This window comes from Lepus europaeus, chromosome 22 (genome assembly GCF_033115175.1).
Source record: "Lepus europaeus isolate LE1 chromosome 22, mLepTim1.pri, whole genome shotgun sequence".
NCBI classification, from domain to species: domain Eukaryota; kingdom Metazoa; phylum Chordata; class Mammalia; order Lagomorpha; family Leporidae; genus Lepus; species Lepus europaeus.
The window spans coordinates 31,848,267-31,875,750 of record NC_084848.1 but is presented as its reverse complement, the minus strand read 5'-3'; the positions used below and the strand labels follow the sequence as shown (position 1 = coordinate 31,875,750).

The window sequence follows — 27,484 nt, the reverse complement described above, 5'->3', positions numbered from 1 at the left end:
CCATGTGTGCTGGACACTGACGTTATATGGTCAGGGAGGCTGAACACTTCTACCCCCCTTGGGTTCAAGTGGGCTTCTTTTCACGGGGCTTTCAAAGCTGCCTTGGGAATCATTTTTCTTTTAATTTTTTAAAATTTATTTTCATTTTATTTGAAAGGCAGAAAAACAAAGAGAAATCTTCCACCCACAGGTTCACTCCCCAAATGCTTGCAACAGCTAGGAACTGGCCAAGCTGAAATTAGGGACCCCTAGGTCTCCCACATGGGTGGCAGGGACCCAAGTACTTGAACCACCACCACTTGCTGCCTACCAGGATGCGTATTAGCAAGAAATTGGATCAAAAGTGGATCCAGGCCTTGAACTAGACACTCTGATATGGGATGTGGTGTCCCAAGTGGCATCTTTACAGCTGTGCCCAAGGCCTGTCCTTGTGCAAGCAATCTTGAATAGAAATATGAAACCTACACTAATTCCTGCATGAGATAAAATAAGCCAGTTATCTGCTTGGAGCCTCAGTTTCCTTATAGTTCAAAGTGAGAAATGATAACGTTCCTCCACCTTATGGGAATGTTAGGAGGATAAAATGAACTGGTGTTCAGTGAAGCCTTTTTAAAAGATCAAGAACTGGGCTGGCGCCGCAGCTCACTAGGCTAATCCTCCACCTGTGGCGCTGGCACCAGGGTTCTAGTCCCGGTTAGAGCGCTTGTTCTGTCCCGGTTGCTCCTCTTCCAGTCCAGCTCTCTGCTGTGGCCTGGGAAGGCAATAGAGGATGGCCCAAGTGCTTGGGCCCTGCACCCGCATGGGAGACCCAGAAGAAGCTCCTGGATCCTGGTTTCGGATCGGCGCAGCTCCGGCTGTTATGGCCAATTGGGGAGTGAACCAGTGGATGGACGACTTCTCTCTCTCAGCCTCTGCCTCTCTGTAACTCTGCCTTTCAAATAAATAAATAAATCTTTTTAAAACAGAGCTATGTAGGGACAGTTTGGGGCATTATTTGCCGTTTGTGTTGGGGAGGGCAAGGTTGAATGGTTTATTTGGAGAAGTGTGACCTTTAGAACAAAGAAGAACAAATTCTGGTTGTGCAACATACCTGCTATGTGGTTTGTGACAAATCACAAAAGTCTCCCAGAGCCTCACGTGTGAAATGGTCTCAACGGTACTCAGCTTGGAGGATTATTGCCAGAATTACAGAGCACATGTATGAGGTTCCTCCTAAGAATCCAGCGCACACTGGGTGCTCTGTAAATGGGGGCTGTCATCCCTGCTGTCACTTGGAGGCCGAGCTCCACTGTCCTGCCCTGCAGGTGGCAAATACATAAAAGCTCCTTGTTAGATTGCTGGGGAGGAAGGAGGAACGCCCTGCCCCCTGACTCTTAACACAGGAGTGACCTGCTTGTCTTGGCTTGCCCACGACTGTCCCAGACTTATCAATGGAAGCCCCACAGGCCAGGGACCCTCTTAGTTTCAGACAAACCAGGAAGGTTGTCTACTCTGCTCCCCACCAATCCCTGAGGCATGTCCAGTGTCCTTATTTGTTTATTTATTTTTATTTGAGAGGCAAAAAGAGAAAGAGGGAGAGCAAGAGTACTCCCATCTGCTGGTTTACTCCTCAAATGGCTACAACAGCTGGGGCCAGGCCACGTTGGATCTGGGAGCCAGGAACTCATGTGGATGCCAAGATTGCAATTACGTGAGTCATTAGTGCTGTCTCCCAGGGTCTGCACAGGCAGGAAGCCAGAGTCAGGAGTCAGAGCTGGGAACTGAACCCAGGGACCCCAGTATGGAATAACAATAGCTTAACCACCAGGCTGTTCCTGGTGCCTAGATTTAGAATAACAAGATTTGTATGGGACATCTGGAAAGATCTAGGAACATTGGCTCAAAAAGCCATCCCAAATCCTTTTAAAAATAAGGCAGGGTTTAAATAAAGAAAAATAAAAAATTATCTCTGGCCTTAAAATTCATTGTTAGTGTAAGAAATAAAAAATCTGGACCAACATTGTGGCATAGCAGGTAAAGCTACCGCCCATGATGCTGGCATCCCATGTGGTCATCAGTTCCTGTCCTGGCTGTTCCACTTGCGATCCAGCTCCCTGCTAGTGGCCTGGGAAAACCAGCAGAAGATGGCTCAAGTGTTTGGGCCCCTGCCACCCACATGGGAGACCTGGAAGAAACCCCTGGTTCCTGGCTTGGCCCAGCCTTGGCTGTTACAGCCATCTGCGCAGTGAACCAGTGGATGGAGGATCTCTCTATCTCTCCCTCTCTCTGCAACTCTTTCAAATAAATAAATCTTTTTAAAAAATCAGTTATGAAAGCCATATGCTGTTTGATTCCATTTATATGAAGTGTTCAAAACAGGCAAATCCATAGGAACAGAAAGCAGATTATTGGTTGCCTCTGGGAAATGCATATGAAATTTCCTTTTGGGGTCATGGGAATGTTCTAAAAATTGATGGTGGCAGACTGTAAGACCTGTAAATATACTAAAACCCACTGAACTGTACACTGTAAATTTACAAATCTTTTTTGAAGGTTTATTCATTTATTTGAAAGGCAGAGTGATGGGGGTGGGGTGGGGGAGATCTTCCTCCTGTTGATTCGTTTCCCAGATGCCTTCAACAGCTGAGCTGGGCCAGGCTGAGGCCAGAAGCCTGGAACTTCACTCAGCTCTCCCATGTCGGTGGCAGGGCCCCAAGCTCTTGGGCCAGCTTCTGCTGCTTTCCCAGGCACATTAGAAGGATCCGGATCAGAAGTGGAGCAGCCAGGTCTCAAACCAGTGCTCTGATATGGGATGCCAGCATTGCAGGTGGCAGCTTAACCCAAAGCATCACAATGCCGGCCCCTAAAATAATTTTTTTAATTAACAAAACAATGGTCCCTCCCAGTATAGAATCTGTAGGATCTAAATTATTCTTTTCCAAAAAAAATATTTATTCATTTGAAAGGCTGAGAGAAACAGACAGACACAGGGATATCTTTCATCTGCTGGTTCATTCCCAAGTACCTCCAACAGCCAGGGCTGGCCCAAGTGAAAGTCAGACTGGGACTCAATTTAGGTCTCCACATGGGTTGCAACAACTCAAACACTTGAGCTATCAGCTGCTACCTCCTAGGGTGTGCATTAGCAGGAAGCTGGAGTTGGAAGCAGAGCTGGGACTCAAACCCAGGCACTCCCATATGGGACATGGCTGTCCCAAGCAGTGTATTAACCACTGTGCCAAACACCCAACCTAGGGCCTACATTATTTTTAACCCTCATCGTGAGAAATATCTTCAATGGCATTAAAAATAAGTTGTACTCCAGGCCAGGGAGTACCACCCCCATTTTGTAGGTGAGAAGAGCAAGGCCGATAAGCAGAATGTAACAGGCTTTTGCTCAGTTCTAATGGGGGAGGCCAGTGGAGCCTCGGGCAGGAGGGGTAAAGGGGAGAGGAAAGGCTGGGAGACAGCATTACAGCAGAGCAAGGAGAGAGACTCCAGAGGGGAAATGGATGCCCAACTGAGCCTCAACCAAAATGCCACAGACAGGCAGAAGGAGCAGCTCCGGAGAGGCTGCAAAGGCTCGGTGGGGAGGCCATTCTACAACAGGGGCAAGGGCTCTGAGCTGGGCTGCTGTGCTGTTAGACCAGCAGGTGGTACAGGGAGGCCTGGGGGGGTGGTGTGTGGAGGGACAGACAGGCTGGGCACAGACAGTGAGGAGCCCTGTACTTGGTCTCTGGGGGGTGCAGTGGGGGGCTTGCCTTCATTCATTCTGTGGCTCCAGGGGAGGATTTTAGCAATGAACAGACCTGCCCACGGTTCCAGAAGCCACCGGACTATATGAGAGGTGCTGGGTCTTTCGGGTGGCCACCGAGCCTGTCGGCGGGGAAGGCGACTGTGCAGCACAGCTCAAGCTCGCCGCCTGCGCGGTGAGCCGACCCCCGAGGAGATGCATGCTTCCTTCCCTTCCTCTCTGTCTCTCTCCATGTGCCTTCTCCAATCCTTTCTGCCTCCACCCTGTCCCCCGGCTGCCCCCTTCCTGAGCCCTGGGGCTGCCTCTGTGGCGGAGGCTGGCACGGTCAACTCCGTGGGGGTGTGGGCTGTGCAGTCGCAGCAAGGGGGAGACAGTGAGCAGCAAGGGAGGGGTGTCCATCATCACCAGTGACTCTGGACCCAAGAAGAAGACAGAGCATAGACCGGCTTAGGGACAGGGCAATAGGCTGGGCAGATTGCTGTGGAGCCCAGAAGGGAGGGCTCTCTTGGGAACAGCTGTGTGCAGGTGGGGAGGGGCGCTGGTCTGAGCTCTTTCAAAGACATGCCCTAACTTATTCACAGTACTTTTCCTGAAATCGAGCTAGAACCAATACTGGTCAGGGGCCCTGGGGGTGTTGGTGGGGGGTGTATCCACGTCCCACCTTGGGGAACAGGACTGCTTATGCCAAGGTGAAGCAAAAGATAGGAGTTTGACGTTCCAGTAGGGACGGCTCACCATCCACTGAGCACCTCTGAGGCCAACACTTGACTCAACGCCCTGGGGCACAAAGATAAAAAGCCACAGTCCCTGCCACCAAGGGGTCACCGGCTGTGTAAGCACAGAAACCCAGGACAGATAGCTGGGGCGGCAGTGCCAGTGGGAGGTCACCAATACATGGTGCGCTGGTCGTGGTCCTGGCATGCTGCACCTAGGCTCACACAGGATGATGGGCTGGATAGCCCCAGGAGGCTGGCCCCCGGCCGGCACGCAGAGCTGGGCACCTGGCAGGGCTCTGTGCCCGGCTGTGCCACTCCTTGCTAGGAACTTGAACTTTTCAACCCTGGGACCCATGGCGGATGCTTTCGGTGTGCTGAGCGCTTCCCCGGGAAGGCGCCAGTCCGACCCTAGCTGTCCCGACTCGGAGAGGCTGGAGGTGGAGCCGCGACCTGCATCTTCACCCTCAACGGCCCGCCCGGCCCCCGGGGTGATCTGAAGGTAGGTAAAGGCTACACACAACTACTTAATAGGGCGGATAATCACCTGCTTCCGAGCTAGGTCAGAAGAGCCATTCAGGAGCTCACAAGACAACACGCGTGAAACAGCCTTGTAAACCTGGTGGCAATCCAGTTCTTTGCAAATAAGAACAATTCCCCCTAAAAACAGCAACAGTGCAAGACCTGGGGAGCGCGCACCGCCCCGTCCGCTCCGCTCGGGCTCAGTCAGCGCGGCGGTCCCTTTAAGGGCCCCCCCACACCCCGAGGTCTGGTCTCCGGCGGGGCGTCTGGCGCGGCCTGCGGCGCGTGCGTGCGGGGGCTCCCAGTGGGGCGACGCCGGCGCTTGTTGCGTGGCCCCTGGCCCCGCCCCGCTGCGCCCCGCCCCTCGGCGGGGGCTGCCCCGCCCCGCGCGGTACAGCTGGGCCAGTGACGCCGCCGCCGCCGCCGCCGCGCTCCATTCTCCGAAGCCGGCGACCGCCTCGCCTCCTGCCCCCGCACCGCCGGCCAGACACGGGCACGCGGGGCCTCGCCCGGACCCGAGAGCGCTGCGGTGGCGCGCAGGCGGCGCATCGGCTCCCTCCCTCAGCTCTCCGCGCCGCTCCCGGGGTGAGTTGTCACGGCGGCCGGCATTGTGTGTGTCACTGGCGCGCGCGGCCGGCTGTCAGCGGCCGGGGCCGGACGCGCACCGGCCGCGAGGGTCGCGGGCCGGGGGCTGGGCCGGCTGCGCCCCGGCGGCGGCCCGCCCGTCTCCCTGCCGCCGGGAGCCCCGAGGAGGGCACCTGCCCCCGGGCTCGCGGCTGTGCGCGGCGCGCCGGGGCCGGTCCCCTTGGCGAGTGCGGCGCGGAGGCGGCGGGCGAGCGGCCCTCCTTCGCGGTCCCCGGCCCCGCGCCGAGCCGAGCGGCGGGCGCTGCGCCGGGGCAGGGCGGCCTCGGCCGAGGTGCGTTTCCTGAGGAAGTCTGGGGCCGGCGCGGGCGTCCGTGCGCACGGAGCTGCCCGGAGCGCCTCGCGCCTTGTCTGCGCCCACAGTCTCGAAAAACTTTGATGATCGGGGCCGAAACTCCCCCCGAAGCCACTTCCTGTTCTGCCCTCGCTTGCCGGTGCACGCCGCTTCTGACTGCAGAGAATCGGTGTGGGTTCGCCCAGCCTGCACGGCTGCGGAAGTGGAAAAAGTTACCTGGCACGGGAAGGGGCGCAGAGGGCGGTCTGGGCACAGCCGGACCCGGGCTGGCGAGGGGCAGGTTCCCGTGCGGGCGCAGCGGCCTGCGGAGCTGCTGTGGGCAGAGTTTTCGCCCTGGGGCCGGCCTTTGTTGCTCCTGCTACCCGGGGTCGTGTGCGCTGTGTGCGGTGGGACCCCCCCCCTCCCCCGCCACGGGTTTGACTAGCTCTGCAGAGGTGGGAAGTGTTGTCTCTCCACCCTGCTCAGCGATTGATCCAATTCCTTGCTGTTTTGATTTCTTTGGCTTAAAAAAAAAAAAAAAAAAAAACAACTATATGAGTGATGCACACACACGCTTTCTGTTTTGGGAATTCCACACCCAAATTGTCACCATCTAGTGGAGGCAAGTAGAGACATGTGCTTGGCTCGAGTGCTCAGCTTCTAGGCTTTGCGTTTTTAGCTAGATGCATAGGCAAGCAGAAATGAGTATTTTCACAGAGTTGCGTACGGCTGCCTCTCAGTAAAGGAAGTATTTAATAAAGGAGAGTAGCAATCATATGAGCAAGGGCTAAGAGCTTTTTTTTGCCTGGTTTCATGTAAGAAACAGCAGACTTTTGAGGTAGACATTTTTATACTCCCATTTTTCCAGTTGAGACCGGCTGGATACGTCGAAGAACTTGTCCAGGGTCACAGAACAGCTCCTGGTGGAGCCCACCCTCTGATCCACTGGATGATTCTACCAGTTTCCAGTTTGTTTCCCTTTTGGTAAAACTGAAGCTGGAGTCTTTTAGAACCTTCTCAGAGCGCCACTGCTTCAGGCCATGTCTCAGGTCAGGAGCCTGCCCAGCGCTTTCTCCAGGGTACATAGTTATGGTCCGTTTGCACCATGTGTTTATTCTTTCTTGTTTTCATTCGGTGCTCACCAGTATTTATGTAACACAAAATACACGCCAGACTCTGCAGAGTCCTGGGGCTACTGCAGTGCAGAAGACAGAACCCAGAGCTCGCCGCGTTCATTTGCTGTGTGAGGAGCTTCTGCCCAGTGGGTTGCACAGGACAGTATGGATCTGAAACCTGTATGGAGGAAGCAGAGTAACTTTTCAGATCTTGGAGTAGAAATGATATAGGAGACAAATGCTCACTTGGGGACAGGTCTCTGGTTGGCTCAGTGTTTATAAACATTTAATTTTTATTTATGGGAGCGACAGAAGGAGAACTCCTATCCATGGGTTCAGTTCTTTTTTTTTTTTTTTTGAAAGCTTTTATTTAATATAAATTTCATAGGTACAGCTTTTGGAATATAGCGGTTCTTCCCCCCATACTCGCCGTCTCACCCCAATTCCCATCCAGCGGGTTCACTTCCAAATGCCTGCAACAGCCAGGGCTGGGCCAGGCTGGAGCTGGAAGGCCGGAACTCAAATCTGAGTTTTCCGTGGTGGTGGCAAGTGCGGCCTGAGTACTTGAGCCATCACCTGCTGCCTCCCAGCGTGTGCATCAGCAGAAATCCTGGGCTCCGGGAGCCAAGCCAGGACTCAGGTTCAGGCACTCCAGGGAGGGATGCAGGCAGCTGACCCCCTAGGCCAGATGCCTGCTCCTTTGTGTCTAACTCACTCTCAAAGGGTAGAGTTTGATTTAGTCACTGAGGCTGGCCTGGACGGAGCCCAGACTCTGAGCTGGTGGAAGAAGAGTGAGCTGCGACAGATGCGGAAGAGACCTCGGCCCTGCTCTGGTTTCCTGGCTTGTGTCTCGGGCGTGGTGATTGAACTTGTGCCCTTATGTAATGGTGGATCGTGTGGCAGGGGATTTCCTCCTCTGCTGTTGCCAGGGCAGCAATTCCTGTTGCTCCCTCCCCAACCCGTACCCTGCACCCATGAATCCTCCAAAGGTAATAATTCACCTGGCTTCTTAAAGGTAATAACTGCTTTCAAGTTTATTACCGCTAAGCATTGTTTCCCTCCTTCCATGCTTGTCCATCTCCCAGATAAAAACTCCATTTTGTTTCAAGTCTTTCCATATCTTTAGCTCTTCTGGCAACCAGGTTACTATTAGTATGGTCTGTGGGCTTAAAGAAATATGGTATTTTTTTTTTAAATTAATGAGGTACATAATCTTCCTCATTGCGGTTCCAGAACAGATGAAGTGGGGAGAAAGAAGCAGAAGTGGCTGCCAGCACAGAGGCACAGCCACAGAGCACAGGTGCCTGTGTTTCCCCTCCCGGCCCCCGTTTACCAAGGGATAAACCACGAGAGGCCAGGGCAGGGCACAGTGAGCACCGCACATCCCCTAGGCGGCCCCATAATTACATACAGGAGCTGATACTGACTGAGTTGTAGCTGACAAGCGGGATTCCCACTGAGACACTAGGGACACGTAGTGTAGGGGGATTCCCTCAGGCTGGAGGGGAAAGATGAGAAGGAATGAGGGCCTAGAGGACAAAATCTTTTTTTTAAAGGTTTGTTTACTTGGAAGGCAGAGGCAGAGAGAGAGAGAGGTCTTCCATCTACTGGGTCATTCCCCAGATGGCTGCAATGGCTGGAGCTGGGCTGATCCAAAGTCAAGAGCCGGGAGCTTCCTCCACGTCTCCCACATGCGTGCAGGGACCTAAAGACTTGGGCCATCTTCCACTGCTTTCCCAGGCCATAGCAGAGAGCTGGATCAGAAGTATAGCGGCCGGGTCTAGAACTGGCACCCATATGGGATGCCGGCACTGCAGGCAGCGGCTCTACCCACTGCGCCACAACACTGGCCCCTTCCTTCCTTTTTTTTTTTTTTTTTTTGACTTGGAAAGCAAACACTGTTTGGATGCACACTTGAGTGTTGAGAATTAGGACATCTGGGTTAAGGGTAAGCAGTGATAAATGCATACTCCTGTGTGATGATGGAGACTGTCCTGGCTTCTCTTCAAGATAACGTCCATCCGAGGTCACCGTCTTAGTCTACTTTCCCTTGCTATGACAAATATCTGAGATGGTAATTTATGATAAATTATTTGGCTCACGGTTCTGGAGGCGGGGAAGTCTGAGAGTGTTGCTGGTATCTGGTGAGGCATCTCTAGGGCCTTCCTGCAGCTCCGTCACCAGGTCACCTAGCAGAGGGCCTCCTCTGGCAAGACGGCAGGTGTACAAGCCCGCCTCTCCTCCCCTTCTAAAGCCACCAGTGCCATCCCTCCTGTCCTCATCCAATCTTAATTACTCCCAAAGGGCCCTCCTCCAAATATTAGCATGTGAGTTTCGGGATTAAGTTTCCAACACGTGAACTTCTGCAGGACACGTTCAAACCACAGAGCTCACATATCCCACGTAGTAAAATTTCATTTAGTGGAACAGTTTTGTTTTAAAAAAAATATGTTTTTAAGTTATGTTGCGTGTCGCAGGGAACTTGGAAATGAGGGCAGTGACAAATACTGCCTGAATGTCGTGGGGCTAGCATACATACATCCCTGTTGATGAGAGTAAAGGACGCAGGTTGAGGCTGAGACTGGAGGCTTTGTGATGGGTATTGGGAGCTGTGAACAGCTCTGGATGTGAGACCCAGGACACAGGTGATCCCTGGGCTGGATCGCTCAATGCTGGATCAGTTGGCGTTTGTAAGGGTCTCTGTAAACACCTTTGATCGGGGGGGTGCTGCCTGGGGTGCTCGGGTGTCAGAGTGGAGTACTAGGTCCACTCCAGCTTCCTGGAAGCAGCAGGTGACGCCACAAGTGGCTGGGTCTCTGCACCCACGCAGCGGGCTTTGAGCTCCCATCTCCTGGCTTTGCCTTGGCCTGCTCTCTGCTGTTGTGGGCATTTTGGGGAATGAACTAGCAGATGGAAGATCGGTCTGCCTCTGTCTCTGCCTTTCAAATAAACAAGTAAAATCTTTTAAAATATATAGAGAGAAAGGAAACAACTCAAAGACAGCCCCTTTTATCTGAAAAAGTAGGGGTCCTGGCAGGCACCGGTATGTTCCTTCGTCTTGTGCTCACAAGTGTCTGACGACTGTCGTTTTTCTGTCCTTTCTAGTTTTTTGGCCTAGAAACCAGCAGGGTTCCTGCAGTAGCCCTCTCATCCTCTGGGGCTGACCTGAGTGCTGGTAGACCCGCTGTGGCGCTGAGCCGTGTCTGGGCAGCCGGGAAGGGCCACCGATGCTACTGTCAGGGCGGGGAGACAGTTGAGTCTCTCTGAAGGTACTGCCTGTAGTGACAGCAGGAAGTGCCGCCACCAGAGAGACCGGAAGGGTTCACAGGCCCTGCTGTTGCCCGTGTGTGCTGGACTCTCTCTCCCCGGCTCTTAGATCGCCAGGGTGGAATAGCCACCCAGGATACACGTGAGGGCTGCACGCCGGGCCTACGTGCGGTCCTCCGGACACAGGGTACTGCTGCAGCACTGTGCCCTTAAACATATCTCCCTCCTACACCGCGTGGTGTTTATTCATTTTACAGAGCCCCAGTGCTTGATTTGGGGGAAGGTAGCCTGGGGTTCCGGTGACAGTAATAGGTTCTCAGGGCGTTTGACAATTCTTTATTACGCAGAAGAGGATTTTCTGTGTTGAAAAATAAAACGATTCAGGATCCTTTTCTCCTGCAGTTGGAGACTGAAAACAGAAAGGAGGAGAAGAGACAAGGTCAGGGAAAGTCTCCCCGCCTCTTCCTTGTTGGGGGGGGAGAACGCTCATTGAGCTTTCCACACCCAGCTGCTGCCCGTGATGCCCTCCTTCACCCACAGGAGTTTAACATCGGGCGTGGGGTTGCCCTTCACGTGGACTGTGCTGAAATTTTCTTTGGCTAGCCCGGACTTCGGCTTCTGACAAAGCTGGTAAAGTGAAACTGGCTTCTGGGACTGGGATAGCAGCCTGTTTATCCAATTCTTCCATCTTCGGCTTCTTCTCAGTCAGTCTGAATAAGTGAAGTGGGCGGAATCTGAAAAAGGGAACAAGGAGCTTTTGCTTATTTTGCATTTTAAATTGTGGTACTCTCTGAACCACTCAGGGAAGACACAGGAGAATTTTTTGAGGTTATCAGTACACTGGGACCAGATTACAGAGAGCTTGGAGAGCAGAAGGGGAAAAGCCCCATGACTCTGGCCCCGACACTAACATCCTTTCTGTGTGTTCTGCTTTCCCCATCTTCAGTTGGCAGTCCCTGTACTTCAGTGTTGTGTATTTTTCCCCTTAGCGTTTTACCATAAATGTTTCCTGTGTATACCTTTCATGATTACAACCTATGGACTAGATGAGCTGTGATTTAAATATCTTTCCTTGTATGTGTAGATGATTTCTAAGCTTGCTCAAGGAAGTATTTTTTTTTTTTGAGGGGGAGGAGTGTGGCATTTTATTTTGTCATATGCTTTTTAAAATTTTATTATGTATTTGAAAAGCAGAGTTACAGAGAGAGACAGGAAGAGATAAAGAGACAGGCCTTCTACCCACTGGTTCACTACCCAAATGGCTGCAGTGGCCAGGGCTGGGCCAGACCGAAGCCAGGAGCCAGGAGCTTCTTCTGGGTCTCCCATATGGGGGCAGGTGCCAAGCACTTCAGCCATTTTCCATTGCATTCCCAGGTGCATTAGCAGGGAGCTGGTTATGCCCCAATGTTGGCCCCGGGTCATATGCCTTTTTAATAAAATAACTTTGTTGGGTCTGGCGTTGTGGCGTGGTAGGTGGAGCCACTGCCTGTGCCAGCTGCTCCAATGGTGGCCTAGGAAAAGCAGCGGAGGATGGCCCAAGTGTTTGGGCCCCTGCCACCCATGTGGGAGACTAGGAAGAAGCTCCTGGCTCTTGACTTCGTTCTGTCCCAGCCCTGGCCATTGTGGCCATCTGGGGAATAAACCAATGGATGGAAGATCTCTCTCTTTCTGTAACTCTGACATTGAAATTAACAAATAAATCTTTACAAAAAAAACTTTGTTGAGATATAATTTACATGCCATAAAACCCACCTGTTTTTAAAGTGTAAACTTGATTTTTAAGTTGCACAACATCACCATAATCTAATTTTAGACATTTTGTTACCCCAAAAGGAAACCTGCTAGTCCTTCCTTATTCCTCTACGGTACCCCCAGCCTAGGCCACTGCTCATCTGTCTCCCTTCAGGGTTGGGCACTTCATATAAATGGAGTCACGTGATATATGATCTTTACACTGGTTTCTTTCACTTAGCATAGTGTTGTTGAGGTTTATTCCTGTTGTTGCAGGTATTAGTACTTCATTCCTTTTTGTTGCTGAATAATAGTCCATTGTGTAGGTATGCCACATTTTGTTTATCCATTCACCAGGTGATAGGCCCTTGGGTTTTCATTTTTTGGTTATAAATAATCTCACCAAGGACACCCATGTGTATGTTTTTGTGTAGACAGATATTTTCATTTTGGAGGCAGCTGTTTTAAAAGGTACATGCATATCTCTTCTTTTTAAAAAAAGATGTATTTGTTTGAAAGGCAGACTGATGGAGAAGGAGGGAGGGAGGAAAAGAGGGAGAGGGAGAGAGAGAGAGAGAGAGAGAGATCGATCTTCCATTTGCTCATTCACTCCCCAGATGGCTTCAATAGCCAGGGCTGGGCCAGGCCAAAGCCAGGAGCTTCTTGCAGGTGTTTCACTTGGGTGCAGGGGCCCAAGCACTTGGGACTTCTTCCACTGTTTTCCCCAGGCCAGTAGTAGGGAGCTGGATTGGAAGTGGAACAGCTGGGACATGAACCGGCACCCGTGTGGGATGCTGGCATTGCAGGCAGTGGCTTTACCTGCTATGCTACAACACTGGTCCTGGTATTTCTACTTGGACGTTAACTCTCAGTTTTGCAGTTTGTTTGAGGGAGAATAGTGGTATTGCTTGATCCTGTGCTATTGAGGATTTTACCGTGAATTAGGAAGGGTTACCACCCAGAAGAAAGAATCTTGTGTTTATGAACTTGAACTCTCAGGGTTGTTTCCAGATCTTTGGTGCAGAACTTTGCACATCCGGGAGTGAAGACAGATGCAACTGTAACTAACTTTGGTGCCTATGTACAGCTGCTTTAAGAAAATAAAGAGGATTTTCAGCATGAAGCTCCAGTTCTAAATTGTGTCATTGTGTTTTATAGAGAGAACTTTGCCGTGAACCCCAACTGAACCTTCCTTGTCAAGTGTAACTTACGGTTCTCAGAAGCTTTTTCTTTGCTTATGAAAAATTCCATGCCACGGTTCTGTGTACCTGCTCTGAGGTTTCTGCTGGGCTGGGGAATGGAGTGGTTACTGCACAGAAAGCCAACCAGCCAGGTAGGGAGCAGGAGTAGCACTGAGTGTGGTGAAAATAGCTCCCACTGGGCTCGTACAGGTGGACTGTGGAGACACCAAGGTTAAAAATACAGACTGGGCCAGACACAAAGAGGAGCAGATGGTGCAGCTGGGGGTGTCGTTTCCTCTGCAGGATCTGCTCCTGGTGGTTTTGCATCATGCCAGCCGCATTCTGGAATGAGCCGACAGCATGTCTCCTTTTGCCCTTGCCCTACTTGGAACATTTGTGATCAGTAGCTGGTCTTGCATCCCCTGCTCTTAGACCCCTCCTGAGAGCCCTGAAAAGGGTGCAGGTGCAGGTCCCCCAGCTGTTTTTTTCAGAGGGTCAAGGTGCTTCTGTCCCAGAGAAACCTGGGATTTGGGCACCTGCCCTTTGTCCAACAAAGCAGACAAAAACTAGGAACATGAATTATCTTCTCTGGATTCCTGTATTTGGAGTCATACTCAAGGTTCCATCCTTCCAGAAAGTTCCCTTCAGTGTGTGTGTGGATGGGACGGTAACTTCCTTTTTAAAATTTTTACTAATTTGTTTGAAAGGCGAGGAGAGGGACCCATGTTGTGGGCACTGAGTTAAGTAAGTCACTGCTTGTGACAGCAGCACCCCAGATTGGAGTGCCGACTACTCTGCTTCTGTTCCAGCTTCCTGCTGATGTGTCTGGAAAAGCAGTGGAAGATGGTACAAGTCCTGTGGTCCCTGCCACCCGTGTGGAATTGCAGGATGGAGTTCTTGACTCCTGGTTTCAGCCTGGCCCAGCCCTGACTTGTGGGCATTTGGGGAGTGAAGCAGCAGGTGGAAGCTCTCTCTCACTTTCTCTTTCTCTCCCTTGCTCTCTCTCTTACTATGCCTTGTGAGTAAATTCTTAAAAAAATACTGAGGCAAAAAGAGAGAGGTGGGGAGGCAGAGATCTCTCACCACTCTGGTTCACACCCCAGACGCCCACAAGAGCTGGGGCTGGGGCTGGGCGAGGCCAAACCTGGGAGCTGGGAACTCCCAGGTGGGTGGCAGGGACCCAGCTATCTGAGCCATCACTGCTGCCCTCCACAGTGTGCTCAAATTAGCAGGAAGCTGGCATTTGGGCTGGAGCTGGAGCTCAAACCCAGGCACTCTGGTATGGGATGCCTCTGTCCCAGGTCTTACCTGTTAGTACAAATTCTGTTCCCAAGTCCTAGGAGTTTCAAAAGGTGATGTGAAGCAAGATAAAACTCCATCTGAAGGTTCGCATTCCTTTAAATGTCCAGACACCACCAAAACTCTTTACAAACAAACCCAGTTTGTGAAGAGAAACTGCAGGCTCAAGAAATGCTGGAGTTGGATGGCTGGAACTCTGGGCATCATCATTTTCTACCTTTTCATTTTGTAGAAAAGAAAGGTGGGATGCGGGTACTCAGCGCTGACTTGTCCGATTGCTGACAAGGCCAGCAGAGAAGCCAGGGCTCCGGATTCCTAGTCTAGTGCTCTTTCCATCCCACTGGGATCACCTCCTTGCTTCTCCCCCTTCTCACCTGCTCCCATCCCAGTAGAGCGGATTGGGAACCCAGAGGATGTGTTAGCAAACTATGTCCTTTGTGTGATTGTGGCTTGTGACATGTGCACAATGAGTCTCTTTCTTTTGAGGGAGAACTGTTCTTAAAATGGCTGCAGTTGTCTTCAGACTGTGCCTGCTTAACTATTTTGTCTTTGCTGTGCTGCTTTGCGGATCAGAAACACCAGCTGACCCTAGGCCAGGGAGATGTGTTCTCTGTCCTTTGTTCCCTTTGGGCTCCCTCTTGCCCAGGTGGGACAGGTGGCAGGTGCTGTTCGCATGGTAAGGGCAGTGGGATTGCCAGCATGCTGTCTGGAAGAGCTGATCTCGCCTCCACCCCCACCCACCCATCCCATTAGCAGATCAAAACCCACACTGTGTGATTCTGACTTCCCTGGGCTTATTTTGTGCATCGGAATACAGTGTGAACACACTTCCCTCAACTGTGCCTCTAACCAGCCAGGAAGGAAACAGGTCATATAGGCTGGCGTTCCCCGTCACACACAGGCAGTGAGGAGGGTTTTGTGTTCAGTGGGTGCTGCTGTTTCACTTGGCACACTCAAAGCATTTCTAGAGAATTAACGAATGGTGTGTTGGCTGGCTCCACGCCTTTATCAATCCTGAATTTCCCATCCACCTCCAGGTTGAAACTGACATGGAAAGGCCACTTGCCTCTTAGTTTCAGTCCTGTGGGGGTTTTGCTTATTACACAGCAGAATAGCAAGAAAAACAGGCCCTGGGTTTCATAAGAGTTCCTGGGTCCATCTTTTTTCCCCTTTACCTGTACCCTCAAGTCATCATAATTTGTGAGCTGATAATCTGGTTGGGCTATGATGGCAGCTGATGCAAGGTGGGTGGATGGTTGCTGCAGAAACCAGAAGGAAATAAATCTAGTCATTGTTTGGCATGAATCGGTGCTTGGCACACTGCTGTGAGCAGAGAACAGACGAGACAGACAGGACTTGCCTACATGGAGTTAGCAGTCTAGCGCCTGTGAGTTATTTAGCGTGAGAGCAGTGTTGGAGGAGCCTGCTACCCACAGTAGGCTTTCACCTTGACTGCTCTCACTTTGTGGGTTTTGTGCTGCACACAGTAGTCACTGTGGAGGCGGGGGTAGGGAGGACCTGGGAGGGATCCCTGGGAGTGCCCAGGGCCTCTCCCTAGCAAGGCTGCAAACTGCCTCTCCTTGCGGAGTGAGCTGAGTCTAGGATTTTAGTCCTTCTCTTGCTTTCTGATTTCACTTAACCAGGCAGTTTTTAATCTGAGAATGTTTTTGGACCTGAAACAATTTTTTTTTGCATTGGAAGTGAAAAGCGGATGCGGGTTCAACAGTGAGAAACTGGGAAAAATTGAGACTAAGACAATTCAGTGGCCTGAATTCCTCAGGGAGTCCTTTTTCTTCTTCATTTCCCCAGGCCTTGTTTTTCGATGGGCATGGTGATTCCTGGTTCTCTTCCTTTGATACCATACTCTGAAGTTTTATAGCCTGCGGCAGGTGCTAAAAGACCAGGGCTCCCAGCAAGCATAGGTCCTGATACTTTACCTCTGTGTAGGCGCAGGTTCTAGGCTGACATCCGATCGATGATTGTCTTGTCTACTTCTTTGTCCCCACTCCTGGATTAATCGGTTGATTAATAAGTGACTGTCCAGGTGTGGGAGGGCAAGGGGACTTTGAAGCCATGAGCCTTGGTGACAAGGAGTAAAGAGTAGTATCATGATAGTGGTATGAAAAAATTTTAAACATGGAGACATTGGGAAAAACAGATAAGCAAGGCAGTAAACAGCTGTAAGGACCTTCACCAAGTTCACCCTGGTTGTGACCGGAAGAGAAGATAGCTCAGGAGCCATGGTAGGGGGGCGTGAAAGAAGAGGAGGGGTTGAAGGTTGTTCAGAATGTTTGAGGAAGGCCAATCAAAACCAAAGCGCAGGGCCCCTGAAGTGTTCTGCTTGAAGATCAGTGAGTCTGTTAATTTTCAGGTGCATGTCTTTGTTTCTGGAATTCTCTTGTTCTTTAAAAAACCCAGGAGGCGTCAGCCATGCCCTAAAACCAGCTTACGCATTTGCCTGTGTGGTTAGGAGAGATAAATATGTTTAGCATCCAGCATGAATCAGGTTGCAGGCAAGAAGGTAGTTATCAGAGGGTGATTTGTTTCTCTTTGTTCTCCAGTGTTGGGCTCTTTGGGGGCCAGCTCTGTTGTTACTGGAGTTTTGAAATATAAATGTGTGGGCCACCTCCTTTGAAAGGTTGTGCATGCTTTTGTAAAGGCACATTTTTGAAAGAAGGGCTGTTGTATATGAATGCTGATGTACTTTTTTGGGGATCTGAGGGCTCTTTGAAATGGTCACAGGTAAGCAATGTATGTATTTCAAAATTGTTTTGCCCCAAAGTAAACTTACATTAACTTGTTATAACGTGTCTGAACAGGATCTAATTTGAAGTATTCAGGAGGGTAATACATTAGTTTAAAAAGAGCTCGGGGCTGGCATTGTGGTGCAGCAGGTTAAGCCACTGCCTGCAATGTCAGCAGTCCATATGAGTGCCAGTTCGAGTCCTGTCGAGTTGCTTCCAATCCAGCTCCCTGCTAATGTGCCTGGTAAAGCAGCAGAAGACCCAAGTATTTTTTTTTTTTTTTAAATTATTATTTTTGACAGGCAGAGTGGATAGTGAGAGAGAGAGAAAGACAGAGAGAAAGGTCTTCCTTTGCCGTTGGTTCACCCTCCAATGGCCACTGTGGCCGGCGCGCTGCGGCTGGCGCACTGCGCTGATCCAAAGGCAGGAGCCAGGTGCTTCTCCTGGTCTCCCATGGGGTGCAGGGCCCAAGCACTTGGGCCATCCTCCACTGCACTCCCGGGCCACAGCAGAGAGCTGGCCTGGAAGAGGGGCAACCTGGACAGAATCTGGCGCCCCGACCGGGACTAGAACCCGGTGTGCCGGCGCCACAAGGCAGAGGATTAGCCTGTTGAGCCACGGCGCTGGCCAAGACCCAAGTATTTGGACCCCTGTCACCATGTGGGAGACCTGGGGAGAATTCCAGGCTCTTGTTTTGGCCTGGCACAGCTGTAGTCATGTGGCCATTTGGGGAGTGAACCAGTGGATGGGTGACTCCCTCTCCCTCCCCCCAACCTCTCTTTCCTGCTCTCTCTCTGTAGCTCTGCCTTTCAAATAAATAAGTAAATCACAACAAGAAAAAGAGCTGCAATCAGAGCAACATGAGATTCTGCTAAACATGAAGCAAGAACAGACATCAAATTGATGGTGAAGCTTTGGTAGGAGAATGGTGAAGCTTTATGAAATGTTTATGGGGGCAGTGCCCCAAAGAAATCAGTTTTTAGATGGATAACTCATTTTTGGAAGACATGAGGTGATGTTGAAGATGAAACCCACAGCAGCAGACTGTCCGAATCGATTTGTGAGGAAAAAATTAGTCTTAACTGTGTCCTAATTGAAAAGGGCCAACAGTTAGCATCAGAAACAGTAGCCAGCACCATAGAAGTCTGTGGGTTCAGCTTACAAGTTCTGATTGGAAAATTGAAGTGGAGCCAGCTTTCTGCTTGGTTAATGCTAGAACTGTGGCACCCAGTTCTGCTGCAGACAAGAGTGGGGCTTACAATGGAATTTTAAACAAGTAGGATCAAGGTCCAGAAGCATTTCCTTGAAGAACTGGAAGAGGAGATGCACGTGGCTCTACCAGCATGATCCTGAAGATAAAGCACGACCAAAGCAGCGGCTACCACGGGAGGCAGTGGTCCAGTTAAAGCTCAGTCCGACAGTCAAGAGCAGAGGCCATGACGACAGGCTTTTGGGATGCTCAGGGCATTTTGCTTTGACTTTTTCAAAGGCCAAAGAACGGTCACATCTGTTTATTAGGAGAGAACTTCCAGGAAATCAGCCAAAGTTTTAGCAGAAAAACTCCAGAGTGTTTTTCTCTATCATGACAAAGCTGCAGCTTATTCCTGTCACAAAGGGCAACTTTGTGAGACTTTTGATAGGAGATCATTAGGCATTGGCCTTACAGTGCTTATTTGGCTTCTTCTAACTCCTTTCTGTTTCTTAATCTTACAAAATCTTCAAAGGGTGCCCATTTTTCTTCAGTTAATAATGGAAAAAAAAGACTGGATTGACTTGGATAAATTCCTAGAACTCTCAGTTCTTTAGGATTGGACTGAATTTATTTATCTGAAAGGCAGAGAGAAAGGAAGGCAGAGAGAGAGGTCTTCCATCCACTGGTTCATTCTCCAGATGCCCACAACATTCAGGACGGCCGGAGCCCGGAACTCTATCTGGATCTTGAGTCGAAGCACTTGAGCCATCACCTGCTGCTTCCCAGGGTGCATTAGCAGGAAGCTGGATTGGAAGTGAGGTAGCTGGAACTCAAACTGGCTGTCCAGTGACTGTGTATCTGCTGCACCATGGTGCCTGCCCAGCTTGGGTGATTTATTAAAATTACTTTTAAAAGTACCCCTCCCATATAGAATTGTTATGAAAATCAAAAGAAATATTTAAAACGGTAGGCACAGGCCTGACAGCTATAAAAAGATATTCAAATGACAGTTTGGGGAAGAAGTCATTAATTAGTAGCCAACTCTTGTTTTTGTAGTGCTTGATTTTCTGTCGGGCTGTGCGGCCTTGGGTAAGTCTCTTAACTTTGTTAATCTTTAGCTTATTCAACTGAAGGCAGATTAGCAGCAGTATCTATTACATGTGGGAGATCCGAAGGATTAGATGAGACAAGTTAACCTGGCGTCTGGCACTTTAAGTGCTCAGGACTGTTAGCTGTTTTCAGCCATTCTCTCCACTGCTGTGCTTGAAGTGAGGTGGGCTTTGTACTCATTTTAAAGTTACAGAAAGTGAGGCACAGGGTAATTCGGTGACTTAGCTTATGGCCAGATGTTGGGTTAGCTGCAGAAATGGTGTTGATGTCTGTGTGGACTCCTTAGTGTTTCAGGGTTTGCCATGGAAGACTGGGCAGCCGCGGACCCTCGTGGCCTTGCAGGTGCACAGACAGGAAGCACTGGGCAGGGCTGCAGGTGTGGTATGCAGCAGGGCACTGCTGGTGTGGACTGAGGGGGTTAGTGATGGGGAGAGGCTGCTTTAGGACCATGTCCTTTCCCCACTTGCTAGATGAAGCGGTCCAGAATGACCAAAGGGAGGGATTTGTATCTTCTCTCCCTTTTCTTTGGCACCCTCCTGGCCTTGGTAGGGAGCAAACTTCCCCAATTGCTGCTGTTCGGAAAATTCAGGTCTGGCCTTCTCTGTGACACTGTCCCTGCTGCTGGAGTCCACACTGACACTGACCCTGCCCGATCCTGTTAGTTCTCACCCTCCTTTGTTGTGAAGTCCTGTGTACCCATGGGCTCAGCTTCTCCAGGGTAGATCTCGCTCTCCGCGCTCAGCGGCTGCTGTGACTGTCTGTTGTGGGACTGAGGGTTACGCTGAAGGCAGTCTTGGTGGGAACGAGGTTCTGAGCTGTGTATTTGTATTTTGGGGAGGAAAAAATGCTGAGTGATTTCTGCCCAGTAGTGTTGAGACAGAGAAAGAGAGGGAGGGAGAGACTGATTTTCTCTTCCCCCAAGCTCGGTTTTGGGCCAGAGTTCATTAAGCCCCTGGGTTTTTACAGCACACTTCTCACCTTGCCCTTTGCTTTGTTCTCTCCTTGTTGAGCCTTACTTACCTATTTACTCTGCTCCCTTCCTGCGTCTCAGGGGTCATGAAACTTTCCAGTTGGGGAAAAATCCAGACAATGCAATGCCAACAGTTTTAGCAACCTAAGTTTTACATATTGGACTGCAAGAAGGAGCATGTGTATTTGTACAGACTCTTGCACTTGATAGTGTTTGTATTGTTTACACATGTTTCAAATATATCCTTTCCAAATTTGCATTAATGGTGACTGGCAAACACTGTAGTGGATGTTTCTTTGAACCATCTCCTTGATGTGGGAATTGGATAATTCTCCATCAGGATTGAAAAAGTGTGAAGGGTCTACCTTTGGGGCACCTGCTTTTCCATACTTAATAACAGCCAGTCACCTGGCCTCTTTAGATACCAGTGCTCTGACTCCTGTTTGCTTGGCAACAGGAAGATCCCAGGAGGATCTTAAAGACTTAGTAGAAGGGACCCATTGCAAAATAAGAATCCCATCCCCCCGCCTTGGTGGAAGCCCCTCTGAAACATAAGTTGTGATTCTTTAGTGTCTGTTTTTTGGAGATAAGCTCACTTAAACTGATTCTGATTTTAGGAGAGATGAAGGAGAGTTGTGGGGGAGCTGCTTGTGGAAAACCGAAACTCTGGGTTGTTTCAGGCCTCGTAGGAATTCACAGGGGCAGCTCCAGGCCACTCGGGAGAGAGGCATGGCACACTGCCGGGGAGCTGGCATCTAGGATGCCACCTTTTGGGGACCATATTATAGATAGTCCCTGGCCTATGTGGAGTCATGCCTGGGCCTTATCAGAAAGGAACCAGATGGTATTTCTAGTAAAGCTGGCAGATGTTCTTGCTGTCAGAGTTAATTAAAGTTTTCTTACCTGGGAAACTGGAATTATGGAACTCTTGCTTTTGAGGTTTTGGATGGAGGTGAGGGTGCGGCGCTTACCTCACAGAGACTTAGTGACTTGATTCTATGTCTTCTCATCCCCTCTGACTGCTTCTCACCGAATGAGTCACTTATGGTATGGAGGTAATAGGGTCCAGGGCTCTCTCTGCTGTAATGTTAATGGACCATATGTGCCTGCTAAAAGATACCACTGGTGACTAAAGTGGCCATCGTTTGAGTCACTCCTTAAGACATTTGGACTTAGCAGGTACAATACATAGAAAGAGTTGCCCAGAATAGAGAAGACAGACACCTTGGGGAGGGAGCCGAGCGGAAGCGTGGAGTGCATGCTCTGTGCCAGGCACCTGCTAGGTTTTACCTAGGTCTTCACTAGCCCGTCTTCACTTCAGAGATCAGGAAACCCAGTGCTGACATGTTAACTCCTGTAAGATATTGTGTTGGAGCTTGAGCCAAAACGCCTCAGTTTTTTCACGGCAGATAAAGTATATGTGGACCAGAGAGCTGGGGTGGAGGCTTAGGTGACGGGGCTGGCCAGGTGGGAAAAGAGGTAGCGGTGGAAGGGTGGGAGGTGGTAGCTCTTCCTTGAGGCAGGCTCCTGGGGTTTGCTTGGGCCTGGAGGACCAGGGAGCCTCTCAGTTGGGCCGCCACAAAAAGCCTTTTAATCCCTGGTCCTTACGGACTGGCAGCTCCCCTCTCAGCGGAGGCTGCATTGTTCGCCTTTGAAACACTACGTTTATGGAGCCCCATTTGGCCCGATGGGAGGGGCCAGTGATGCCCTGTTACATTCTCCTGATTCCTTGCTGCCTCAGAGGTCCTGCAGGGACAGTTCTGCCATTTCCCTCTCAGTGACCTCTGGCTGCTCCCTCCTGCAGATGGTCTCTTTCCCATCACAGATGAGTTGGAGTCAGGCCTACAGAAGGGAGCCTTCTCATCTGGGTTCAGGCTGGCCAGACATGCCCAGCAGTGATGGTTCTTGCTCCAAGGCTGGGGAGCTTGACCAAGCCTGCCGTCAGCCCATTCAGCACGCTAGTGTTGAGTGTGTGTGTGTGTGTGTGTGTGTAGACAAAGATGACAGACAGGTCTCTGCTCTAATATGGATGACTAATGAGCAAAGACTCAGGTTGGTTCCATTTCCTTGCAAGTGTCCACAAACATGGCAGTCTTGTCTTAAGTATTGTGAGGATAAAATGTAGTAATAATGAATTGAGACGGCTTTGAAAATTATAAAGCTCCAGATTTCTGCAAAAACTTCTTGCAAGTTAGGCTGATCATAAAATAGTAAGTGTTGGAGCTGGATTATGGCCCATATGAACACCAGTTCAAGTCCTGGCCTGCTCTACGTCCTATCCAGCTCCCTGCTAATGTGCCTGGGAAAGCACTGGAAGATGGCCCAAGTGCTTGGGCTCCTGCCACCCACGTGGGAAACCTGGATGGAGTTCTAGGCTCCTGGCTTCAGCCTGGCCCAGCCTTGGCCATTGTGACCATTTGGGGAGTGAACCAGTGAATGGAAGCTCTCTCTGTGTTTTTCTCTGTGTCCCTCCCTCCCTCACTGTAACTTTGTCTTTCAAATAAAAATAAATAAATGAATAACCCATATTGAATGCTTTCTATGTGCCAGACAGTATTCTAAGTACTTTATATGTGGTATTTTAATTAGGCTTCACACTAACTTTGAAGAAGGTTGCTTATCTGTGTCCATTTTACTGTTGAAAGAGTTGAAAAAAAAAAAAAAAACTCTTGCCTAGGATGGCACAGCTGGTGAGTAGCAGAGGCTGCCCTGTGTGACCTTGGTAAAGACCTTGTGAGAGTTAGGGAGTACTGGTCCCATCCCTAGGGGAGGCAGCAGCCTGGACTTAACCTGCAGAGACCCCAGAGGAGCAGAGAACGGTCAGGCTGGTGCCAAGAAAACATCAGCGTTTCTGCACGACTTAATCAAATTACGGAAACTGCTTCCGAGCGCGGAGCCTTCTTTCTTGGATAGTAATGCAATTGAAATACATGATGTATGCCAAGAAGGAAGGACAAAACTGGTGAGCTCACGCATGTGGATGGACACTGACTGACTGACTGCAACACAGAGGCAGAGCTTGAAAGCCAGTGCATCTTTATTCAATTTGCAAACGCATGCAGGGACCCAGGCAGCATGGCCCGTGTTTGGACTCTTAACATGCTGGAAAAGAATAACTCTGCCCTTCCTACCCTTTTCTGTAGAATTGTTTTTATTAAGAATATTTGAATTTGACCACTCCTGCGCAGTGCATGTGTCTTTAGTTCGTATTTATCTGAGAAATCGAGGTCATGTTTTGGAGGTGACTTCTGCAAGGTATGGGGGCACACACACATGTGGATGATGGGAAAGTCAGTCTCATGTCAGAAGCACGCCTGCAAAGAGCGCTCTCGGAGTTGATGTCTCTGAATTCCCACTTCACCCCGCTCCATTCTGACAACAGCTTTCTTAATAGTCAGTGCCTATGACTGATAGTGGTTCACAGTTGATGGTTCAGGGGAATTAACCATCCCCTGCTGACCTATTCCCCAATTGTTCAGTGGCTTCAGAAGTCTCCTAGAGTGCCCCAAAGCAGTGGTGCTTAAGGAATGCTTCAGAATTACCTGGGCCACCCCAGACCTGTAAAGTCAACCCCCTGGTGGGTGGAGCCCTGGCACTGAAGCCTTCAACAAGAGTTCCTCTGCCAGGAAGCCAAGTCCTGCCCCACCCCAGAGGGCAGAGATGGGAGCAGCAGTGTGAACAGTCCTCAGCACTTTGTTTTCCTTCGTATTGTTGCCTCTTCATTTAACATCCACATTTAAAGTGATTACATTGTATGATATGGAATACCTTTGAACCTCTAACCAGGGATGCATGCTTTGGGGTCAGATTGCTTAGTTTGAAATCTTAGCCCTCTCTCTTTTTTTTTTTTTTTTTTTTTTTGACAGGCAGAGTTTAGACAGTGAGAGAGAGACAGACAGAGAGAAAGGTCTTCCTTTCGTTGGTTCACTTCCCTAATGGCCGCCACGGCCGGCGTGCTGTACTGATCCGAAGCCAAGAGCCAGGTGCTTCCCCTGATCTCCCATGCGGGTGCAGGGCCCAAGGACCTGGGCCATCCTCCACTGCACTCCAGGCCGCAGCAGAGAGCTGGACTGGAAGAGGAGCAACCGGAACAGAATCTGGTGCCCTGACTGGGACTAGAACCCAGGGTGCCGGTGCCGCAGGCGGAGGATTAGGCAAGTGAGCCGCGGCATCAGCCTCTTTCTTTCTTAAAGGTTTTTTTACTTTGAAAGTTAGAGTTAAAAGAGAAAGAAAGAGGGATTTTCTATCCACTGATGACTCCTCACATGGCTGTAGCAGCCAGTACAGGGCCAGGCTGAAGCCAGGAGCGTCATGTATGTCTTCCACATGGGTGGCAGGGGCCCAAACACTTGGGTCATCTTCTACTGCTTTTCCTAGGCTATTAGCAGGGAGCTGGATCAGAAGTGGAGCACCCAGGACATGAACTGGCACCCATATGGGCTGCCAGTGTTGCAGGCAGTAGCTTTACCTGTTATGTCACAATGGCAGTGCCTGCCTCATTACTTTCTATCTGTGTGACCTTGGACAGGTTATTAAACCTCCCATGTGCCTCGGCTTCCTTGCCCAAAGATGGAGATGATAGGTAGCCCCTACCTTGTAAGGTTGTTGTGAGGACTGTATCAGATACGAGATGCGAAATGCTTAGATCAGTGTGCAGTAAAGAATCATTCAAGTTAATAGTAATGATGTGACTGTCCTGAGATTTCATGGTACATGGGTGGGCTTATGCCCACCCAAGTTGCAGACTTGGGGGCTGGTGCTGTGGTGTAGCAGGTTAAGCTGCCACCTGTGACACCTGCATCCCGTATGGGTGCCCGTTTGAATCCTGGCTGCTCTACTTCTAACCAGCTCCCTTCTAATGCTCCTGGGAGAGCAGCAGGAGATGTTCCAAGTGCTTGAGCCCTTGCACCCATGTGGGAGACCCAGAAGAAGCTCCCGGCTCCTGGCTTCAGTTGGCCCGGCCCAGCTCCAACTGTTGTGGTCATTTGTGGAGTGAACCAGCAAGGGGAAGATCTCTCTCTCTTTCTCTGTATGTCTCTGCCTCTCTCTCTAAACTCTGCCTTTCAAATAAATAAGTAAATCTTTAAAAAATGAATTTGTAGACTTGAATCCTGCAGGATGATGGACCATACCTCCCCGCATTGGGACTGCCAGGCTGTGGCTTGCAAAAGGCTGCTCGCCATCCCTCGGAAGCCTGCCTCAGCTGCGAGAGCCGATGTTCTCAGGACGTGACCTGGCTTTGACTTTCCGAGGCCACTGTGTGGAAGAGGACAGTGCGACTGTTCTAGGGCGGCCAGAATCTGTCACCTGTGGGGGGGAAGCACTTGCTTAGGAAATGCCACATTAGAACCAATGACCATTTGTTCTGTGTTCACTCTGGGCCCTTTTTCCTCTTAGGAAAGAGGGTGCACCCCCTTCTTCATTTGTGAAGATGCCCATCTCAAACTCATTTTCCCCAGCAACGAGCTTGTTTTTAAAACATTGTAAGAAGCCACAGCCATGCTTGTTTCTTGAAGAAAGACTGGGAAAGACAGGTCGGTCACAAGCAGCTCAGCAGCGTGTGTGCTGCCTCTCTCTCGAGGATGTCGGGGCACAGAGCAGCGCATTTCAGGGAGCCAGGCTGGCCCTCCTGCAGCTCACAGGCCTCTGCCACTGCCCCTGGGAGTGCCCTGCTTGGGCACAAGCCTTTGCCAGCGCCCTTGTCCCCGTGTGTCCTCGCCCCTTCAGGGCAGTCACTCGGTTCCAGAGATGCTGCGGACTCAGAAGCCCTTCTGGCCTGGTTCAGGGTTACCCTGCTCTCCTGGTTCTGTGCCCATTTTTCACATGGCAGGTGGTGAGGAATCCTGGCGCTCAGGGTGGGTTCTTCTCGGTTTATTCCTCCTCCCTCACTGGAAGGGAGAACTCATTGCGTAAGAGCAGCACTTCCCTCCCGACCTACAGCCACACCGTGCTTCCTTCCCCTTTGTCTCCTTCCTGGAATAAGAGCTGCCAGGAAAACTGCAGTGCAGGACTCTTGAGATGTATTCAGCTGAGAGATGGACAAAGGAATCCTCAGTGCTTCTGTTCTTTATCTGTCATCGATCTCCCTGGCAAAGGAGAATTACAGGAAATCACAACCAGCATTAAAAAAAAATCCCGAGGGCAGGTGGGAAAGGTGGACCCTGTGACCCCTATTCCCAGAAACAGGCGGAATGGTCCAGCTGATGCCCTTAGCCGTTGGCGTGTGCAGAGCCAAAGCATCGCCTGTCAGGAACAGCACCATCTGGGAGTCCAGACGTGAGTCTCCTGCTCTGGTCCCAGACGCCCCTCCAGTCTAGTCAGTGAGCAGCTCTGGCCAGTTCCTCCTCCTCCAGGCTCCTGTCACCACCACCCGGGCCACATCTCGTCTTCCTGTCCGGTCTTCCTGGCTGCTTCAATCGCGCTTGCTGGGTCCCTCTCCCTGAAGGCAGTTCTTGAGTGCGGCGGGCCTGGGTGTAGAGTGAATCCCACATATGGTGGGAGTGCCTCTTGAGGGCTGGAGCAGTAGATGCTTGTAGAACTGGATTAGGTCAGCCTGCTCCTCAAGCCTATTGTTTGGCTCCCAGATACCTACTGAGCCAAGGCAGACTCTGTGCCTGTTTTTCATGACTATACAAATTGACTTTACCTTAAAGCAGCTGAATTCTTCACACTTTGTGGAATGACCCGGGTGTATACTGGGTGGCAGATCGTGGGGAACGGGGAACGCAGTAAGAGCTGGCGCTTGCCTGAAGGACTTCAAGATGGAATCTGCTTTCTCTTTCCTGATCCTCGGCCCCCATCTCGCTTGCTTGTTTCAGCATTCCTACCCTAACCCTCTCTCTCTCTTGTTCAGCCTGCAAGGGTTATAGTCCGGGCCAGATCTCCCCTTCCCTCCTTTTTAAGGCCTTTCTGCATTATTTGTGGTTTAGGTCAGTTTCTCTCTTCTCTTATTTTTCACTCTTGTGAAACTGACAAGCAGCTGCCCCTTATT

General features: G+C 50.6%; 1 protein-coding gene across 1 annotated transcript in view; it reads left to right on the top strand.

Annotated features, from left to right (window-relative positions):
• Positions 1 to 5,415: 5,415 nt before the first annotated feature.
• Positions 5,416 to 27,484, top strand: part of SUSD6 (sushi domain containing 6) — a 99,122-nt gene continuing 77,053 nt past the window's right edge. The window contains exon 1 of the mRNA XM_062181837.1: positions 5,416 to 5,553. The gene's annotated coding sequence lies outside the window, so the exon portion shown is untranslated. The remainder of the gene's footprint in view (positions 5,554 to 27,484) is intronic.